The 19,665-nt window shown below is 40.9% G+C and overlaps 1 protein-coding gene across 1 annotated transcript in view; it reads right to left on the bottom strand.

Moving 5' to 3' along the window:
• LOC122792451 (dynein light chain Tctex-type 1-like) overlaps positions 1 to 19,665 on the bottom strand; it is a 268,497-nt gene that overhangs the window by 198,911 nt on the left and 49,921 nt on the right. The gene's annotated exons all lie outside the window — the stretch shown is intronic.

Below are 19,665 nucleotides of genomic sequence, written 5' to 3'. Positions count from 1 at the left end.
CATTCTAATTGTAATAATTTTTATCCTTAGGGCAACTGTTTTTTTTTTCCTGTGCTGACATATCAAAGTGTGCTCAACATTTTGCAAAGATTTTAAGGCAAAAAAAGGACTATGTGAACCACTCAGTTTGCTCAACATTTGTTCGATAAGCATCAGGTCTTAACATTTTGCATAATATCAATGTGGTATATTTGGAACTACATTCACCCCTGTACCTAAGGCTATGGATTTTAATCCCAGCTGGGAAATAAGATCACAGAAAAACTGACATTTAATTGCGGCATAAGGGGGTTCTGCTCTGTTGGGCATGGCATCCTTTAAATGAGCCACTAACCTGAAACCTGTTTTACCAGTCTTGTTCTAATTTGAAGGATGCCCAGATGTAAAGGACTCCACTCCATTTTCTGCAGTAACATTTTCTGCAGTAACAGAAAGGGTACTTTATTGTTTTACATTTTGATTTTTAGATAAACAAGAAAATGCAATAAAAAATAGAGCACCATACACACACACACACACACCAAAAATAAAACCACTGGACTTCCAGTAAGGATGGAAGACCAACACCAACTTTCCTTACTAGGGACAAAATACAAAATACTATCTTGCAGGAGCTTTGTGGAGAAAATATGAAGCCAAGCACAGACTAGTCATGACAAATGTGAAGAAAGAAACTTGAGACTAGACTGAATGAATGGTTCTAAAGAGTGAGTACTCTGTAAAAAACTTTGTGTTTCTGCTATACCATAAATGCTAGAAGATAGGGATCACGTTTATGAGACAATAGTGGGCAGAGTGAACTAGCATTTACTTTCACAAGATCCTGATTGAAAAGGTATATCGTGTGTTTATGCCTGGTGCAGGTCAAAGAGGGCATCCAAGGCCCTCATTAATGTGATTTGTTTTGTTTGCTGTTAAAGGAGAACTTCTGATCAAGGTTTGGAAGTTGGACAAAATGTTTAGATTGCAAGAATCCAAAATCTATTGGAATTATGATTGTTTTGCTGAGGTAGGATGACATTACAGTGAATTCAATCCTGTTTTCAAGATTGCAAAGAAAAAAATGTTTGTTTTTGGCTCCTCTCCCCTGCCACCCTCAAGATGAATATATCCAGTGGACAAAAAAGTTTCAGCACTTCCTAGAAAGCAATGTAGGTACTGCTGAATGTGGATCTTCATGATGAGCTGACAGCAGGCGGACTTCTCCTGTGGTGCTTCAGACTAATACTGCTCTCTCTAGATTGTGTAACTGGACAGGTAAGAGGATCATTTCTCACCATGGGGAACTTGTGTGTGTGACTGCAAGATCAGGCACATATAGTTTCCTGAATAGACATGCGGTGTCAACTTCCGGTCAGGGGTTGGAAGGTTGAAGGATGGCAAGAGGATTGGGAGATTGGAGATTGGAATAATGACAAAGGTGTTTACCTTGCATACACAAGGTACAGTTTTTCACCCTTCAGGGAAACTGGCTAGGCTTAAAATGGCCAACAAGGGCAGCTAGCCTAGTACTTTGCTATGAACCTATGAAGTTAGTGGATTGTCTAACCAATCCAGCATGACTGCAGCTATCCAAGCATATCTGTGAAGCCCTTTTGGTTGTTCCAAAAAAAAAAAAAAAAAAAAGATACAGTTTTGGAACATAACTAATCTCTACTAAGGAGCTTCCAGATAAAGATTTTTATCATTCCTTTTCTTAATTTTATTGACTGTGTTCTTCCATGGGGTAATCATGGAAGCAGCAGATCCATTATTATCACAGTATGTCAGAACTCCCTTCACCAGTAAGCTAACACAGCAAAACTACTCTCTACCTAGAACTCGCAGCACAGTTAACTAGGCAGTGTGGTCTTTGTGAATACTTATGTGATAGAAGAGAATACAGTTTTTTTGCTATTTCATTATGAGCTACAGGAATGAACATGCTGACACATCATCTTGTCTCAGCAGTGTAATTCTAGAGTATTTACTTTTACAGTTTGTGCCCTGCTTCCAGAGCTTTGTGAGAAGTTCTTCTTTAACAGCAAGTGAATTGAACCAGATTAACAATAACCTTGAAAGTCTTTGTCCTGGAGAAGGTATAAAAACATAATGTTCTTTTTTCAGTAAAGATCCCGTTGGAAGGGTGGTCCAACCTACTGTAGCACTATGGCTTAGTTGTTTTTTGTTGGATGTCATCAAGCTAACATAACAGGGCAATATCAATAATCACTAAATAAAAAAGATAAATACTCCTAAAATTTTACTTTAAGGGCAGATAAAAAAACACCATATAGTCCTTATCACCAACCCCCACTTTTCCCCATTTTGTACATAAGGTCAGGGTGTTGTGTAAACTGTTGCCACCTCTCTTGATTCAGTGCCATTTTCCTACATTCTTCTGCAGTCAAGCATGATTGTTGCACACAATCAATCCATCTGTTTTGCTGGATGTCCTAATTTCTTTTTGCCTTTTTTCTCTCTCTCCAAAAATTTCTTCACCAAATCTTCTTCTGCCAAACCACCATTATTTGTTATTTTCAACCTCCTCTGCAACTGGCTTCTGCTCTAATATCATTCCTTCATCTGTCCTACAGTGTGCACTCTACCACCCATCTTAAGTACTTCATCTCCATCACCTGTAGCTTCCTCAACTGATCCAATTTCATTGCCCAGGTTGCTGTACCATACAGAAGTACTGGTTGTACCACTGTTTTGTACATCTTACTTTTCAACTTCTTTGGCATTATTTTGTCACATAGTACTTATGACACTTTCTGCCAGTTGGCTGTAGCTCCTCTAATTTTAACTTTGACCTCTTCATTCAGACTTCCTTTCTCTTTGACCAATTCCCTCAGATACTTGCAGGTGTTAACTTTTTCTACTACTTTCCCTTTTATCTCAGTTTTCTCTGTCCATACATTTGAATCTGTATGTATAAGGTCACACCGTACAAACTGAAGTTGTGAATTTTTTACTTTGTCAATATGTTATTCTTCTGTATTTGATTTTGTAACAACTTCATTATTTAACTTTACCATATTATGTCTATGTGGAGCTTTTCGCCCTGGGTCTCTGCTGAAAATGGGACACTATCCCAGTTGGACATTCACAGTAGACAAATGTCAAATACATTTTCAGTTTATTCTGATTCCTCCATTTGCTGCCATGGCAATTGTTTAGTCCATACTTCGTTTCATCACATGCCTTCAGTTTTGCACTCCATTTCCAATATAATTTCCTGAAATTCAAGAAACTGACAAAAGCACACTCAGATGAGCTGAAACCAAGTCCACTCACAGTTTACTGATCACAAATCCATGTATAAAATGACAAGAAAGCTTAACCGAATCCCCGTGTTTTTGTCTTCACAGAAACTTCAGTTAAAAGTGTACCAACCACATACAGCGTATTTACAGTCTTAAATCCCGCAAAACCATGCATCATATATATTAATATATATATGTGTGTGTATTTATATTATACAGAGAGAATTTTCTAGATAGTTGACAAGATTGATGGAGAGAAAAAGAAGTTATGTACTTACCATAACGTTCCATGTGAGTCGTTCATCTCGCCTTCATTCTTTACTGATGGGTTCAGAGCCGATCCCTCGGCTCAGAGTTGGCCAATTGCAAAGCTCGAGGCCAAGTCCCTATCCCATGATGCACCTAGAGTTACCTCAGATCTTGTTTGCTGCATATAATAATACCATATATCATTCTTTCACCCCCAAGAGAGGGTATAGAAGGACTGAGCAATCAGGATGGATCCAGCATCTCGGTCATCTAACAACCCAGGAGGGGATAGGAAGGAGGGACATAAGAATGAAGGAGAGATGAACAACTCACACAGAACATTATGGTAAGTACATAACTTTTTATGTGAAGTTGTTCTATCTCATCGTTCATTCTTTACTGATGGGTTGCATCCCAAGCACCATCAACCACGGGTGGCTCAAGGGAGTATATTTCTCAGGACCGTGGATCCAGAGGAGGCTCTGTCAACTTTGTAATGAGTGATAAATATACGAGGTTTTGACCAAGTGGCTGCTGTGCAAATGTTATCAATAGGAACTCTGTCAGAAAAGGCAGAGGATGTAGAAACAGCTCTGGTTGAGTGAGCCCTAATTTTATACTGTAAAGACATGTTAGCAGCTGAATAAGCAAAGGTGACAGAATCAGATAACCATTTAGAAAGAGCTGTTTTAGCCACTGGTCTACTCTTCCTGGAGTCTGAAAATGAAACAAAAAGCTGGCCTGATTTCCTGAAATCTTTTGTTCTATCCAAATAAAATCTGAGCTGTCTGTGAACATCAAGTTTGTGCAGCATGTACTCTAAATTGTTTGAATGGTTGGGGAAAAAGACTGGCAAATCAATAATTTGGTTGAGAATTTCAGTGCAAACTTTGGGCAAGAATGAGGGGTTTGTTCTAAGTCAGACTCAGTATGGAATATCAAATAAGGAGTCTTGATGGATAAAGCCTGAAGCTCTGACACACTGTGGGCAGAAGTAATAGCTACTAAAAAGATGGTTTTCCATGACAAAAAATTGAGGTCACATGAGAAAGCTGGTTCAAATGGTGGAAGAATTATGTGGGAAAGCATAACATTTAGATTCCATGGAGAATAGGGATATTTCACAGGTGGTCTAATATGAAATGTCCCTTTGAGAAAGGCTTTGGATAACTTGTGTGACATAATGTTCAATCCTTTGAATCCAAGATGAAATTTAGAAATAGCAGCCAATTGAACATGAATTGTTGCTGCTGCAGCTTCTTTGTTGAAAATCATAGTCAAGAACTCTAAAATGGAGGCCATAGGGGCTTGGTAAGGATCAATATTGTTTTTAGAGGCCCATATAGAAACTTTTTTCCATTTGCTAAGATATAGCTTCCTCATAGAAGATTTATGAGAGGATAAGAGAATCTGCTTCATCTCATTGGAAAGGTTATGGTACCTGGCTATGAAGGGAATTGGAGCAGCCAAGCTGTCAGCTTCATGGACTGCAGAGAGGGATGAAGTTCCCCCGACGAGAGCGTCAGAAGGTCTGGAAATGGGTCCAGAATCCAAGGGTCCTCCAAAAGATGAAGTCAAAGGAATGGGAACCATATCTGACGAGACCAATGAGGGGCTATTAGAATGATGGTCCTTCCCAGGGATTTTGCTTTCTGTAGAATCTTGGGTATCTACGGGATTGGTGGAAATGAATAGAGGAGACCTGGAGGCCAATGATGTACGAGTGCATCCCTTGGGGCTTCTCCCGGAGGGGGAATCAGGGCAAAGCAGCTTCTGCATTTTGTGTTCATGTGACTGGCAAAAAGGTCACAGCAAGGCTGGCCCCACCTGCAGAATATCCTGTCCACTATTTTTTGCTTGCGGGACCATTCATGGGGCAACAAAATTGCTCTGCTGAGCTTGTCTGCAATCACGTTGGATTTCCCTGGGATGTGCACTGCCAACAGAAAGGGGTGGGTGGAAATAGCCCACTGCCATACTCTGAGAGCCTTGTAACAAAGGGGGTAAGACCTGGTTCCTCCTTGTTTGTTCAAATACCAGACCACTAACATGTTGTCTGTCTGAATCGCAATTGTACCCAGAGGAAGAGAGTCCTGAAAGTACTGCAATGCCAAAAGTACTGCTCTCATCTCTAGGACATTGATATGCAGATGTGTCTCTTTATCGGTCCATGTGCCTTGGGCTGTCTTTTCCAGAAAATGCCCCCCCCCCACCCTATCAGGGAAGCGTCCGTGGTCACTGTGGCCACTGGAGGGCATCCTATCATGACATGAAGTATCCTTTTTGCAGGAATTTGTGATCATTATCATGTGAGACATGGGAAGCTCTTGGTAAGACCACTGAGTGAACAACAGTCGTACTATCCGCATGTGCACACGAGCTAGTGGTATGGCTAGAATTGCTGCTGCCATCAGGCCTAACAATTTCAGAACTTCTGATGCTGGTCTTTGGATATCAAAATGCTGACATGCTGACAAAGAAGAAAGACTCTTTCTATTGGAAGCCTTAGTGTGGTGGTGGTGGTGGTGTCCAGTTCTGCACCGATAAAAACGATATGCTGTGATGGCAAAAAGGCAGATTTTTTTGAGTTGACTGTAATGCTCAGTTGATTGCAGAGTGACAGAGTGGACTCCCTGGCCTGAATGAGTTGATGCCCGGTGGTGGCTGTAAGGAGCCAATTGTCTAGGTACGGAAACACCTTGAATCCTAAATGCCTCAGGTGAGCCATGACCACTGCCGTGCATTTGGTGAACGCTCTGGGGGCTGTAGTGAGGCCAAAGGGCAAGGCTCAAAACTGGTAATGATTGGCTCCCATCCAGAAGCACAGATGATCCCTGGATGGCCTGGCCATTTTTATGTGGTAGTACGCATCATTGAGATCTATCGAGCACATCCAATTGTATTTCCCTAAGAAGGGGAAGTATAGACTGAAGTGTGACCGTCCAGAACTTCTCTTTCTTTACAGATTTGTTCAGTCTGCTGAGGTCCAATATGAGGCTCCAGTCCCCCATCTTTTTTGGAACTAAAATGAATCTTGAGTAAGTTCTGGATCCTATCTGGTCTGCTGGGACTGGTTGGATGACTCTTTTTCTTAACAACGTTTGGACCTCTAATGTTGCTTGTTCCCTGTAACTGGGTGGAACGTCCGGGATTTTTCTTATGGGTAGAGGGGATGTGATGAATGGGATGAAGTATCCTCTGGAAATAATACTTTGTACCCATCTGTCTTTTTGTTATTTTGAGCCAGGCATCTGGGTACAAAGATAAGCAACCCCTGACTGCCTCCAGAGCAGGACAGTCGGGCCTCCTTTCAGGAGCACTGGTATGGCTTCCCAGAGAAGTGATCTCTATCGCCCTGGTGTTGTGGACCCCCTCTGCCATGAGGGCGGCATCTTCCATTATTGGCCTCTCCTCTGCCTCTGGAGGGGGGTTCACCACGTGTGCCCTGAAAGGCTCCTTGGGCTTTTCTGAACCATATTTTTCCTCCACTTTGCACCTTAAGAGTAGGGTCTGGTAGGGGTGGAAAAATGGACCCTGATGGCAGACAGAGTCTTCCCGTCCTGCTCACACCTGGTTAAGGTTTCCTTCACTTTAGGCCCAAAAAGGGTTGAGCCATCAAAGGGAGTATTCATGAAGAATGACTTGAAGGGCTCCATGAAGGAACACAAGTGCATCCAGGAGTGTCTCTTAAGAGCATCTCCTGTACCCGCTGCCCTACTCATTCCGTCAGCTGCATATGATATGAGGCACATGGATGAGTTTGCTATAGAACTGAGGGTAGCAAGCTGGGCGGCAACTTTGTCGGTAGCTCCTGCAGCTACTGTACCGTGAAGAGTATCTCCTAGCTCTTTAAGGAGATATCTTTGTAACCTGGTAAAATGGGTTAAATAGTTGGGTGAATGAAGAGCAAAAGTCGCTGAACTAAACATGCACTTCCCATATCTATCAATGATCCTGGAGTCTCTGTTAGGAGAATGGATAGATGAGGAAGTTTCACACATTTCCTTTTTTCTGGCTGCCGCCACCACCATGGCATAAACTGGCACACCTTTTGTTAAGAAAGATTTGTCAAGGGGGGCAGAAATGAACTTATTAGGCCTCCTAGGGACAGGCTCCATAGTATCTGGAGACTCCCACGCCCTTCGTGAGATCAGCTGCATCAGCTCATTGAAGGGCGGAGACAGCCAAGAGGTGGAGGGCTGATACCCGAAAGCCTTCAGGAAAACTGACTCATCCTCAGTAGGGTTTTTGGACTGCCAATCACCCCTCTGCCTCAGGATTTCAAGTATTTCAGTGAATGAGATATCTTCAGAGAGGGACCGTGGGGACCCTTCTGACTCATCCAAGTCAGTATCAGATGTTAGAGACTCCTGGAGGGAGTCTAGATGTTTTCTCTTACACAGTCTCTTCCCGGGAACCTCATCAGTGGGAGCTTCTGTTGAGGTCTCGGAAGAGCAAGGGCCACCCAATGGGGCTTCCTGAGGCTCTGGGTCTCTATGCTTGTTCAGGATGTGTGAGACAGAGGCAGACACAGGCACTTTAGGGGAGGAGGAAGCCAGACCTGAGGTAGAGGATGTCTTAGGAGACATGACTCTCCTCATGGTATCGAAAGCACCTCTGCTCCGATGTGAGGGAACCGACGGATCCGAGGAAACCGTCAATACCCCTGGGATAGTGGGCTCTGAACCAGAGGTAGGAACCGAGCTCATCTGTGCCAAAGCCCTGAGAGGCAGAGTCGGAACCGACTATCCTCCCCAGACCTGACCAGAGAGTGTCGGCTCCTAGAGTCCTCAATCGGCACCGAGGATGTCAGAGTGAAAGCAGCCGAAGACACTGGAGCAGGCGTCTGCTCCAAGGTTTCCAGAATTAACAGGTCTGACTCCTTTGGTTCCGAAGGACCATGCATGGCTCGGAGGAGGAACAGTTTGAGCTGGTGTAAGGGTCTTCAGCTCCAAAGGCATTTGAGTTGAAGCTGATAAAATTTTTGCCAAGTCCAGTGCCAGTAACAGCTTCTGTATCACAAGATCCACAGCCAGATCAGAAAGGCTGATAGAGGACAGAGATGAGCTCACTGAAGGTGATACCAACTGTAATAATGGACTTTAGGAGTTTTGGATACCGGTTCCAAGACTGGGGAATGGCTCCAAAAAGAAAAGACTGTCGGTTCCGATGGCAGTGGAGCAGGAGTTGAAGATTTTGATTTCTTTGATTCAAAAGTCTCAGAAGACTTTGAGGACTTGCTGGATCCATCTTGGTCACTCAAAGCTTCTTGGAAGGATGGTTTCAATAAACCTCTGTCTATTAATTTTCTTTTCTTTTCTTTTCCTGAAGGACCCTGGAGGAGAAGGAATGGCATATAGAACAGCTATCCTGTGAATGCAGGGCTCCTAGACAGTACACAAAATTTACATGGCTGTCTGTTACTGGCATCTTTTGGCTACACTTTGGACACTTTTTAAAACCTGACTTAGGATGATTCTCTTGGTCAGCCATTGTAATCTCAAAGAGAAAATTACTGTCACCACGAAAAATTCTAAACAGTAATTACCCACAAGAGCCTTAAATAAAATCAGGCTAAGTCTCACACACACATACACACACGCAAAGAGTAATACTAATGTTAAAGTGACAGAAAAAGGTCCGTCTAAAACACACAATAAGAAAAATATAAGCAGACTATGCAATGAAAAAGAGGATAGCTGCTATAAGACACACAACAAACCTTATCTAAGATTTTCTAAGAAATAATTATATCTGACAAAAATTACTGTCAACTGCAAAACCTCAACAGTAATTATCAATCCAAGCCTTTTCTAAACAATGTTAAGGCTAAACACACCACACAGCAAATAACTATAAACTAACTTAAGTATAAATTGTGACAAAATGTCACTGAATAAACACACTGTAATAATCAGAAAAGTTCTTTAAACTAGGCCTAAAACAAGAGGCCAACTAGTATTTTAAAGCACACTAATGGGAAGGGAATATGATGTAGGTAAACATAACAAAAAGCTATAAGAGCTTTATAAAACTATTCAAAACTATCTAAATATCAATATAATTAAGTAAAGAATGAAAAACAGTTTTACTGGCCTGAGCTAATGCAGAACCTCCAATCTGTTGTAGCGGCAAACTAGATCTGAAGTATGCATTATGTGATAGGGACTTGGCCTCGAGCTATTTGAAAAACTCGAGCTTTGCAATTGGCCGATCGGCTCAGAACCCATTAGTAAAGAATGAACGGTGAGATAGAACAACTTCACATCATAACATAATCAGTGACAACCATCATTGCATGTAAAAATAATTTAAAAACATTGATAACAAATATCTTAATCTGTGATTGGAAAAAAAAAACAAGACTTTAGTTTCAGGCCCCCATGCCCCTCAGAATTTTAACTCTAGCATCCCACAAAAGTGAATTATATTACCATCGACCCCAGGAAGTTCAACTACAGCATAATTCAACCACCTTAATCACTCACTACATACTTTGTGTATGCATATATACATATGCATACATGTGACCTCACATATACACAAATACATTTATACAGTTCCTAACTATCTCCCATCGTGGGGGAGAGGAGGCAGAATTAAGTTTCATCAAATGGCATGCAACTTCAAGAAGACAGTCCCAGATTCAGGTAAGAGACACAATAAGTTGTAGTTTATGTTAGAAGCAGGAATGTAACAAGTAAGGTAAAACCATATAAAACAAAAGCTAGAATGAATATAAGGTGATAGGTACTCTACCTAAAGCCATAGGTAACTGGTTTGTAACGAAAGTCCACTTCCAGACATACCTCTCAACCGTATCGAGTTCCTCGGTAAATACTGGTTTTGAGGGCAAAATATTGGGGTGCCACTGATTCCCACATGGCCCCTTTCATTTCAGAGTTTCATGCTTTTTTTTTTTTTTTTAACTACTGCCGTCATCACACAATGACGTCGGCTTCTTGCAGACTGGTATATGTGTGTGGCTGTGCAGACTGCTGAGTACAGCGTTCAGTTCATCCCTTCGCTTACCAGCCAGATTGTCTTTTTTCAAGGTAAAAACATGTGCAAAATATTCACATAAACACTAAACAGAAAATAAATCCTAATATATGCAAGAGAAGCAGCTGTACTTATTTAACGGCTCGGCGGCTGCAGGCAACGTTTGTTTATTACTGTGTTTTTGAGTCTGCTCGTTCTTTCACAGTTTCACTACTTTACTGGCTAAGCTTTACTTTTTTAACTGCTGCAGGACAAGCAGCAGCAGCTTTACTTATCGCCATCTGTGTGGTTTTCAGAATCTGGCAGTAGACTGGACTGGGTGCATATGTTGATCCCAGATTTGTTCATAAACTGCTCCATTGTGGTTACTTAAATGTTCTGCAACTGCAATGCCGCCCAGGTCTATGTAGGGACCACCTGTCCCACTTTACGAGGGACAGTCCCTCTTTGGGCAGTTGTGTCCTGCAGAAAAATTGTAAAAATGGCAAATGTCCTGAGATTTTAGGACAAAATTATTTCCTATATTTTATGTAATAGTTGCATAAAATAGTTATTCTATACCTGAAACACCTAAATGTTATAAGAAACAGAATAAGCAACTAAAATGCTACAAGAATAAGCTTTTCTTTAGGCAAATAAGTGAAGTTCTGTCCTTCGTATTGGCTGTGGGTATGATTTTGCCTGCAAAATATGACGGTTGTACCAAAAATGTCCCACTTTGGGCATTTGAAAAGGTGGCAGCCCTAGGTCTATGTATTGTGCAGAAAGCTACATATAGCAGAGATATTAAATCAATTTAAATCTTCTTTTCCGCATTGTATGCAATGAAGCAAGCCATCAGTTTTTTAGTGTTCAATAAACTTTCTAAGGGACAAGACCAAAGCAAGCATTTTAGTCTTGCGTTTTGATTGTCACTATTCTTAATGAAGCTCTGTATTCACAAAACAGTATTAATGCAAATGATGCAGGAGCTTACAGCATTGTTTGATTTCTACTGCCCTTGCCCAGGGAAATAAACTGTTTTTTAGTCCATTTAGTAGCACACTGAAGTTCTTGCATATCAGCACGTCCAGACTTAGAAACTAAACAAATACTGCTAAACGGCTGCAAAGTACAGCTTCATTCCCTGATCGTCTTTTCTCCCAGTAAAAAATATAAACAGTGAATACTGAAATCCTATAAGACAAAAACAGCACCACTAGCTTGCTTTACTTATTTAACAGATCGGCTGTATGCTACGTTTATTAAGTGATTACTGTTACTATGCTTTTGAGTCTGCTTTTGTTTCACTTTACTTATTTAATGGCTGAGATGAGGACAAACAGCAGCAACTTTACTTATTTAATGGCTGCAACTGCAAGCATATTGCATTTATGTGTGAGCTCAACTCAGATACGTTTCAAGAGCAGATTGTTTTTTCTATAGTTTGTTTCTCATGTACGAGTGTAGGATAATTTTGTTTTCTTAAAAATCAATGCTGTGCATAATTTTAAATAAGTTTACACAGAAGACTGCTTTCACTTCAGCAGTTTGTTTTCTTGTATGAATGAGTGTGTTACACTGGGGTGAAGGGAAGACTGTCAAACAAAACAGCATACACAAAAACAAGATTTGAATCGTGTTAAAGATAAATGTACCTCACATATGGAAGTTCATTTCCTGCATGTGTATGAATAAGAGGAAGTTGGTTTTATGTCTTACCAACAGCAAATAAATAAAATACAATCAAGGTACATAAATGTAAGAAAGTCTCAGGGGAAAATACTGTTACTATGGAAGGCAACCTTCTTCAAGTGTGAAATGTCTTTGTCTACACAGTTATCAAATTTAAATAAATAAATTAACCATATCACTAAGCTTTCACAATTGTATTAGTGGGTGCAAGTGTGAAAAAGGGGAGTTTCTTTCTTTGTTTACCCAACCTCAAAAAAATCAAGGTGTACAGTTTAAAGAAATTAACAAAACTTCAGCCACTCCTAAGCATTGTACCAAGGGATCTGAAAGCAAAGGCATGCAGCACAAACATAAAATTGAAAAGTAGAAGTGTTTATATATTTCTCCTGGTAGTCCATATCCTAGCCTCCCTTACCACACTGCCCCCACCTTTAAACAGGACATCACCTATGTGTTCAGGACCTTCACATTTGTGCAGTTATGACAGAGCTTTTAACAGTTCACTTAAACCATTGTAAGGCATGCTTATTTTTTCAATGAGATTTCCTTTGCCTGGATTAAGAAACAACTGGGCTCCCATGGGATTTACTCCTGGAAAACTCTCTCTTTATTATTTTAACAGCTGCAGGAGAAACTGTGCTTTTGTTTACATATTGGCTGCAGGCAGGAGAGCTTTACAGAGAAACTGTGCTTTCGTTTTCCTTTTACTTTTAACAGTTGCAGGAGAAAATGTGCTTTCATTTACATATTGGCTTGTAGGCAGGAAAAAGTCACTGTACTTTATTTAACAGAGAAACTGTACTTTCGTTTTATTTTTACTGCTCAGGAGGAACTGTGCTTACATGTACACATTGGCTTACAGGCAGGAAAAAGTATGTGCTTTACTTATTTAACATAAACTGTGCTTTTGTTTTAATTTAAGGGTTGCAGTAGAAAGAGTGTGTGTGTGTGTGTGTGTGTGTGTGTGTGGCAGAATGTCTGGAATGTTGGGCTCATATTTTTGGTCTGTTGTCTGTTCCTCTGTGGTTTTCTGGCAAATCCAGTAAGAACTGAATTCACTAAATAACGATAGCCATTTAAGTTTCAGTCTTCCTGCTTTCAGGAAACACATGGTAACACAAAACATTTTATTCTAGCAACTTTTCTAAGATTATACAAGCAATGTTTAAAATGTGTCCCTGGTTTTGGATTTTGTCCCACCCCCATAAATTTTGGCTTTTTCCAGATTTCTTGTGCTGCGTAGGTCTTCAGGGGGAAAGAAGTTTAGTGCTGCTTATGCCAAGTCTGTTTGTGGTGTTAGTAGTGCAACAGGTACAATACTTGCTTTTGATACAGAAGGCTGTGGGTTCTCCTCTCACGGTATGTAGATGGATTGCTGATACTGTACTGTGTTGTAGCAGTAACCTCTTCATTAGTTACAGATGTATTACTATTTATATATTTACTAATACTGGTGGATTGTAGAAGTTAGAGACTTTTATGATGGAAATGTTCTGAACGGGGCAGTTCTGTCATTATTGGTTCATGCATTTTGTTTCATTGCTTACTGTAAAAATGTTCAAAATGTGCATCAAAAAACACATGCATGTTTTGTGTGCAAGGGGCCTATGATTTAAAAACAGCCTAAAGGTAATCTTTATCCACCACTGGCCAGACCAGACGCCGGATGCATTTTCTTTGAATGTGGGTTTCAATGCTGTTTTAATGAATGTGAGTTTCAAGGGCGGAGAAGTTTTAATGCTAAGTCTATTTTCATTGTGAGACTGTATTGCTTTGTTTAGCAGATGTCTATTAGTGTTTGTGTATTGTGCTGTAAAATGTAAAAATAAAATCCAAATAATCATTGTAGAAGTAAAGCAGTATGCACATTAGTGTTTATGGTAAATGGGGAGTAATAGCCAGTTAATGGGACATTGGAATGGCTGCAGGAGGACTCTGGTGCCATATTTTGGTTGTCTGTTCTTCAGTTTGAGTTTGAAAGTTGGTATCCCACAATTCCATTGAAATGGGTGGGGTTACATAATTATGTATGCAAAATTTATGTTAATCAGTGTACAGATTTGTACCTATTTTTCATGGGCCTTGTCCAGATTTTTGATGATTCCAGGTTGAGAGGTATGCTTCCAGACAGGAATGGAGGGTGGAAAATCTTAAAAGTAATACAATATTGAAGTGTTAGTTTCAAATGCAAACCCAGACTAATACATAACTCAGTTCCAACTACAGTGTGAAGAAGAAAGAAGGTGGAAGGTCTTAGATAAACTGGCGCAAGACACACGTTTCATTTCCATTCAGGGTAAGAAAACAGGGTGGAAAGCCTTAAATAAATAGATACATTGTCAGAGTGATACTTTCAGCTGAAAAGGAACCTAGGCCAATACCTTAACTCAGTTCCACCAGCAGATGAAACCTTATATAACATGGTTCACAGTGCAATGTTAGCTATGTCCAAAAGCTAAATAGGCTACCACTAATTTCAATTTTAGTTCCTTCCCTAACAGACAGGGAGTTAAAAGTAAAGTTGATAGTTATGTTGAAACTTTATACAAAAGGGTATGAAAGTTGAAGTGGAGGTTTCAGTGGGAATTTACACAAGCAGATATACGGAACCTAAACCTCTGGGCATTATGGATAGGTTGAGGTGTAAGTGGCTCCTAGTTGTAGAGTTTCTCTGCAGGACGCCAGTAGAAACCCCATAAAATTTATGTTGAAGTTGGGATTTCCAAGATAGTGGCCGAGTGAGTAACATGTTCATTAGAGCTCTCCCAGTGTGAAAACTGAGAAATCATTTAAAAAAAACGGTCAAAGTTACAATGGCTAGTAATTATGCAGCTTGAATGCCAGCAAAGAAATTTGGAAAACGTAAGGGAAATAAAAATCAACCAGAAACTAAGTAGAGAAATCTCCAGCTGGGAATAGCCTCAACTGTTAAGCAAAAAGCAGTTCAAGTTACAGCTTTATTGCAGGAGATTATTTCCAATAATTTAGAGGAAAATAATTCAAATGTACTTAGTTGTTTAATACATAAGCAAGAGCTGGAGGAATATATAAATTCAATGACAGAAGGCTGGAAAATAGAATAAGTTTTAAGTAGCCATTCAGATAAGCTGACAAATCAGCAGAAATCATTAAATGAAATGAGGGAAAAACTGGCTGAACATGGGTCTTCTCAAGAAACAAATTTTATAATGTTTGAAAAGAAGCACTCAAAGAGAACCTAAGATTTTTTTTTGCAATGCCAGAGAAACTGGAAGGAGAAGACTGCATTCATTTTATAAAGAAAGTACAAATAAGCTACTGACATAGCAGGATTTGTCAGTTGGGAAGGCACATCATATGTGTATGCTCCAAAAGGGATATAGCCAGAAATTTACCTATAATTTTAAAAACATACTCAACCCTAAAAATGCTACCAGCAGACATACAGGAAGGGGACACATTATTTTCAAATTTTACCATTTATTTCTATAGAAAGTGATAGAAAGCTACTTTTAGAGATGCATTCATTTGACGCAAACATACTTTGTATACCTCTGTACTGTAAACATTAGTTTACACAGTTCTAAACAGTGCTTTTTTGAGTGTTGAGGCTTCCAAAAGATGCTCAGAAAAAAATGTAATCATTTGAATACAGTGAGTTCTGGGCCAGTACTACGAACCAGCACCCCACCATCCCACCACCCCCTCAGCTCTTCAAGTGAAGAGCAAAGAAAAAAAAAAAACCCTTCATCGGCTTACTAGATCTATGCCCCCTCCCCCAAACAAAAATTGACATTCCTTCTACAGACACACCAATCAATCAGGTAGCCAGATGAATGACAGCCCCCCTCCCTCCTGATCCAGCCACTCAGGTCACGTCTCTTCCCCAACCCTCCTTTAACATACCCTGCCTGCATGGAGCACTACAATGCTCGTGCTTTAGTTAAAAAAAAGTTTTTAAATTCTAGCAAACTGTTTGCTACAAATGTAGCAAATAGTTTTTACCCTGCTTGTACAGCACTCAGGTTTTATTTAAAAAAAGGAACTGTAGCAAACTGTTTGCTATAATGTAGCAAGCAGCTGGTGCAGTTTAGACCAAACATGGAGCACTACAGCACTCAGGTTTCACTGCAATTGGAATTCCGGCTTTTAAAAGCCGGTATTGCATTAGAGAAAGATACAGATCAGCTGATCACCCCCCTGCCAAAAGTTGCCCTTCTCATCCCGCACCAGCTACACTACTGCCTAGCTAAACCCTTGTGCTCTAAATCTGGTCATTAGAAACTAGCTAAGACCTATATCAGTAAAAATGCAATTATATCAACAGAAAGAACCGCTCCTAACAAAGCTGTGGAAGAATGGAAAAGTATTAAAAGAAGGGGATGCTAAATTGTTTGTGGTAAATAATTATTCACTGTACACCAAGGTTCTGCTATGAAATGCTAACTTTCTGAAAGCCAATGTTACAAAATAATGAAAAAAAATGCCCGAAATCCAAAAGGGGGAAAAAACTCCTTTTTTCTTGTTTTTTTTTAGAGGAGGCAAGTCCCCTTGCACCCCCAATATGTACGTATACATACAGACAACAACTCGAAGAAGGGAGAAATCTCCCTAAAGAAGTGAATCATTGCTGGCACACAATTAGAAACCACACTGGCAATGATTTCCTATGGAAAAAAGAATTCAGTGTTATGCCATTTGTATTACTTTTCTGGGGGGGGTCACTGATGCTCCAGCAACTTCAACTCAAGCATATGTAGGGAAGACATACACCAGATAGAAGAAAAGCAAGCTTTTTCTGGCAATCAAGGAATGTCAGCAACCAGGTTTGATATTCAAACTGCTCTATTCATCTTGTCTTTGGAATACTTTTGTTTCTTGGAGAAATGTTTGTGTTAAGTGAGGGAAAAGGACCAGTAGTAATTTTACTACTTTTAAACCTATTATAGGTTCCTAGGTAGGTACTAGGCTATCTGCCCGAGGGCATTTATAAGCCTAGCCAGAGTGTGTCAGCTTTTGCCGCCCCATTGATTACTTAACTGAGCCTCTGTCAAGAAGAGCCAATGAAGTGATCCCAGGGGTGTATTTTCTGTTACCCATCCACTCGTCAAGGTTTCTCTTGAAGAGTGTTAGTGAGGGGCTCTGCTTAATGTAGTTAGGAATTTTGTTCCAAAGCATGAGGAGTCTCTGTGACAGGAATCTATCCCTCCAGCATGTTCTATTTATTGTTGTGGTGAGGTTTAGCTCACTAGAACGAGTGGCTCGCAGTGACTTGGATTTCTTTAGGTGGAGCATGTCCATCAATTCTGAGTTGGACATGGCTTTGTAAGTCAGGCACAGATCACCTCCGAGTAAGCAATATGCCACTGAGTACAGCTGGAGATTTTCCAGTCGGGCTGCATAGGACATATGTTTGAGGCCAGTAATCCTCTTGGTGAGGTACTTTTGTGGTCTTTCCAGCTGTTGGAAGTGTCTTGTGAGGTACATTGCAAATGAGGCATTGTACTCTATGATGGGTCTAATGAGTGAGGAGTAGAGGGGCACTATAACCTCTATTTCTAGATGTGAACCCTTTAGTAATTAAATGGACTACATAGAAGGATTTCCTAACTACTTTGGCAATATGATTGTCAAAGGTGAGATTATTATCTACCTGGGTCCCCAGATCTCTTATTACCTCTTCTGTATTAAGGGGGCTGCCACCTATGTGGTAATTCATGGGTGTTTTGTTTTTCCCAAACCTGATGACTATGCATTTTTTAGCATTTAGCTTGAGACCATGACTTTGACACCAGGTGTCCGTCTCAGTAAGGCCCTTTTGGAGAATGTCCATGTCAGCTGGAGAGTCAATTATGGCTCCCAGTTTGCAGTCATCGGTGAACTTGGTTAGCCATAGTCCTCCTGTGTTTGCCTGTACTTCTAAGAAGTATATGCTGAACAGTAGGTGTCCCAGGACTGAGCCTTGTGGGACACCACTTGTGACTGGTTTAGAGTCTGACCTGGAGCCCACTATTCTTACCGTGTGAGTTCGGTCTGTAAGCCAGTTGGCAACCCATCTCGTGACGTAGGGGTTTATGTTCAGGCTGGTGAGTTTTTCTATAATTTCCAAGTGGGGAATGGTGTCAAAAGCCTTGGCGAGGTCAAGGTAGGCTGTGTGAACCACCTTACCCTCATCTATGGCCTTGGTAACTGTCTCGAAGAAGTCAACCAGGTTTAGTAGGCATGACTTGCCCTTAAAGCCAAACTGGGTCGGGTCAAGTATTTGGAGGTTCCCAATGTCTTTGTTAATGAGTTCCATGATGATGCGCTCCACAGCCTTGCAGACCAGGCTAGTCAGGCTTATGGGGCGATAGTTACTAGGGTCAGTTGTGGCCCCTCCTTTGTGCAGCGGAATAACCATTGCTGGGCACCATTCTATGGGCACGTAGCCTGTGGAGAGGCTGAGGTTGAACAGTGTGTTTAGGTGGGGGGTTAGTTCATTCTGTAGTTTGTGCAAGACGCAGCCTGGGACACTATCTAGCCCCATTGATGCTGTGCTTTTGGCTTTTGAAAGGGCTGTTTTCACCTGTGCGTCTGTGATTTCCAGGGCACTACACTTTGCCGGTACTGTTGTGGGCCCTTTTGGGGGTGAAGTTTGCACTGAATCTATCTGCCATGATGGTGGCAATATCAGTAGGTTCAGTATATTTTGCACTATTTTACACTAGCTCAGAGCATATCTGCCACTTAGATTCTTGACATAGCTAAAGAAGGCTTTGTGGTTATCTTTCGAATCCTTGGCTATTTTTCTTTCGAAGTTAGCCTTGGATGATTTTATGAGGGACCTTAGTTTCTTACTGATACTGATCAGGGATGTCTTTTCTTCTTGGGATTTGCTCTTTTTCTGAACTAGTTTCCTCCATCTGGAGGCGTAGGTATCCTTGATGAATATGGATACACCCCCTCCTTTTGTGTTTCGGTCCATGTTCTGTGGCCGAAATGTGTGGTATGAGTTGTAGCCCGGTAGTGCTCTGTGGAGCCTTGAACCAGGTTTCAGTTACTGCACAGATGTCAATGTTCTCCATACTGAGGAGTGCTTTGAGCACTTCATTTTGAGATTTAAACTCCTGGCATTGAGTAGCATAACCCTAATTTTTTTATTTGTGCTGTTTACGGAGGTGGGTTTGACTTTTGAGCCTTGCCTAAAAAAGGCATTATGGGGGCAGCAAGAGCCTTGGCCAGTATTGAAAGCCTAGGGGTGACAAGTGCAAGCAGTCTCTTGTGGAGCAACGAGACTTGTCAAGCATGTCGTCCCAGGCTGACATACACTGGATCCCCTTTGAATGACACCAGAAGCTTAGCCAATTGTTGAAATTGATCATTTTTTCTTTATACTGCGGTATCATTCTTGGTGAGGGCAGGATGCTACTCAGGGTCAGGGGTCATACCTGCCTGGGCTACATGATTAGAGAGCTCTTCCATGTCTCTTTTCATGTAGCCCAGGGAGGTACATTTCAGGTCATTCACAACAACA

This window comes from Protopterus annectens, chromosome 1.part2, assembly GCF_019279795.1.
Source record: "Protopterus annectens isolate FY-2018-M chromosome 1.part2, PAN1.0, whole genome shotgun sequence".
NCBI lineage: Eukaryota > Metazoa > Chordata > Ceratodontiformes > Protopteridae > Protopterus > Protopterus annectens.
Note: the sequence above shows the minus strand (reverse complement) of the source record. Positions and strands in the feature narration are given on the sequence as shown.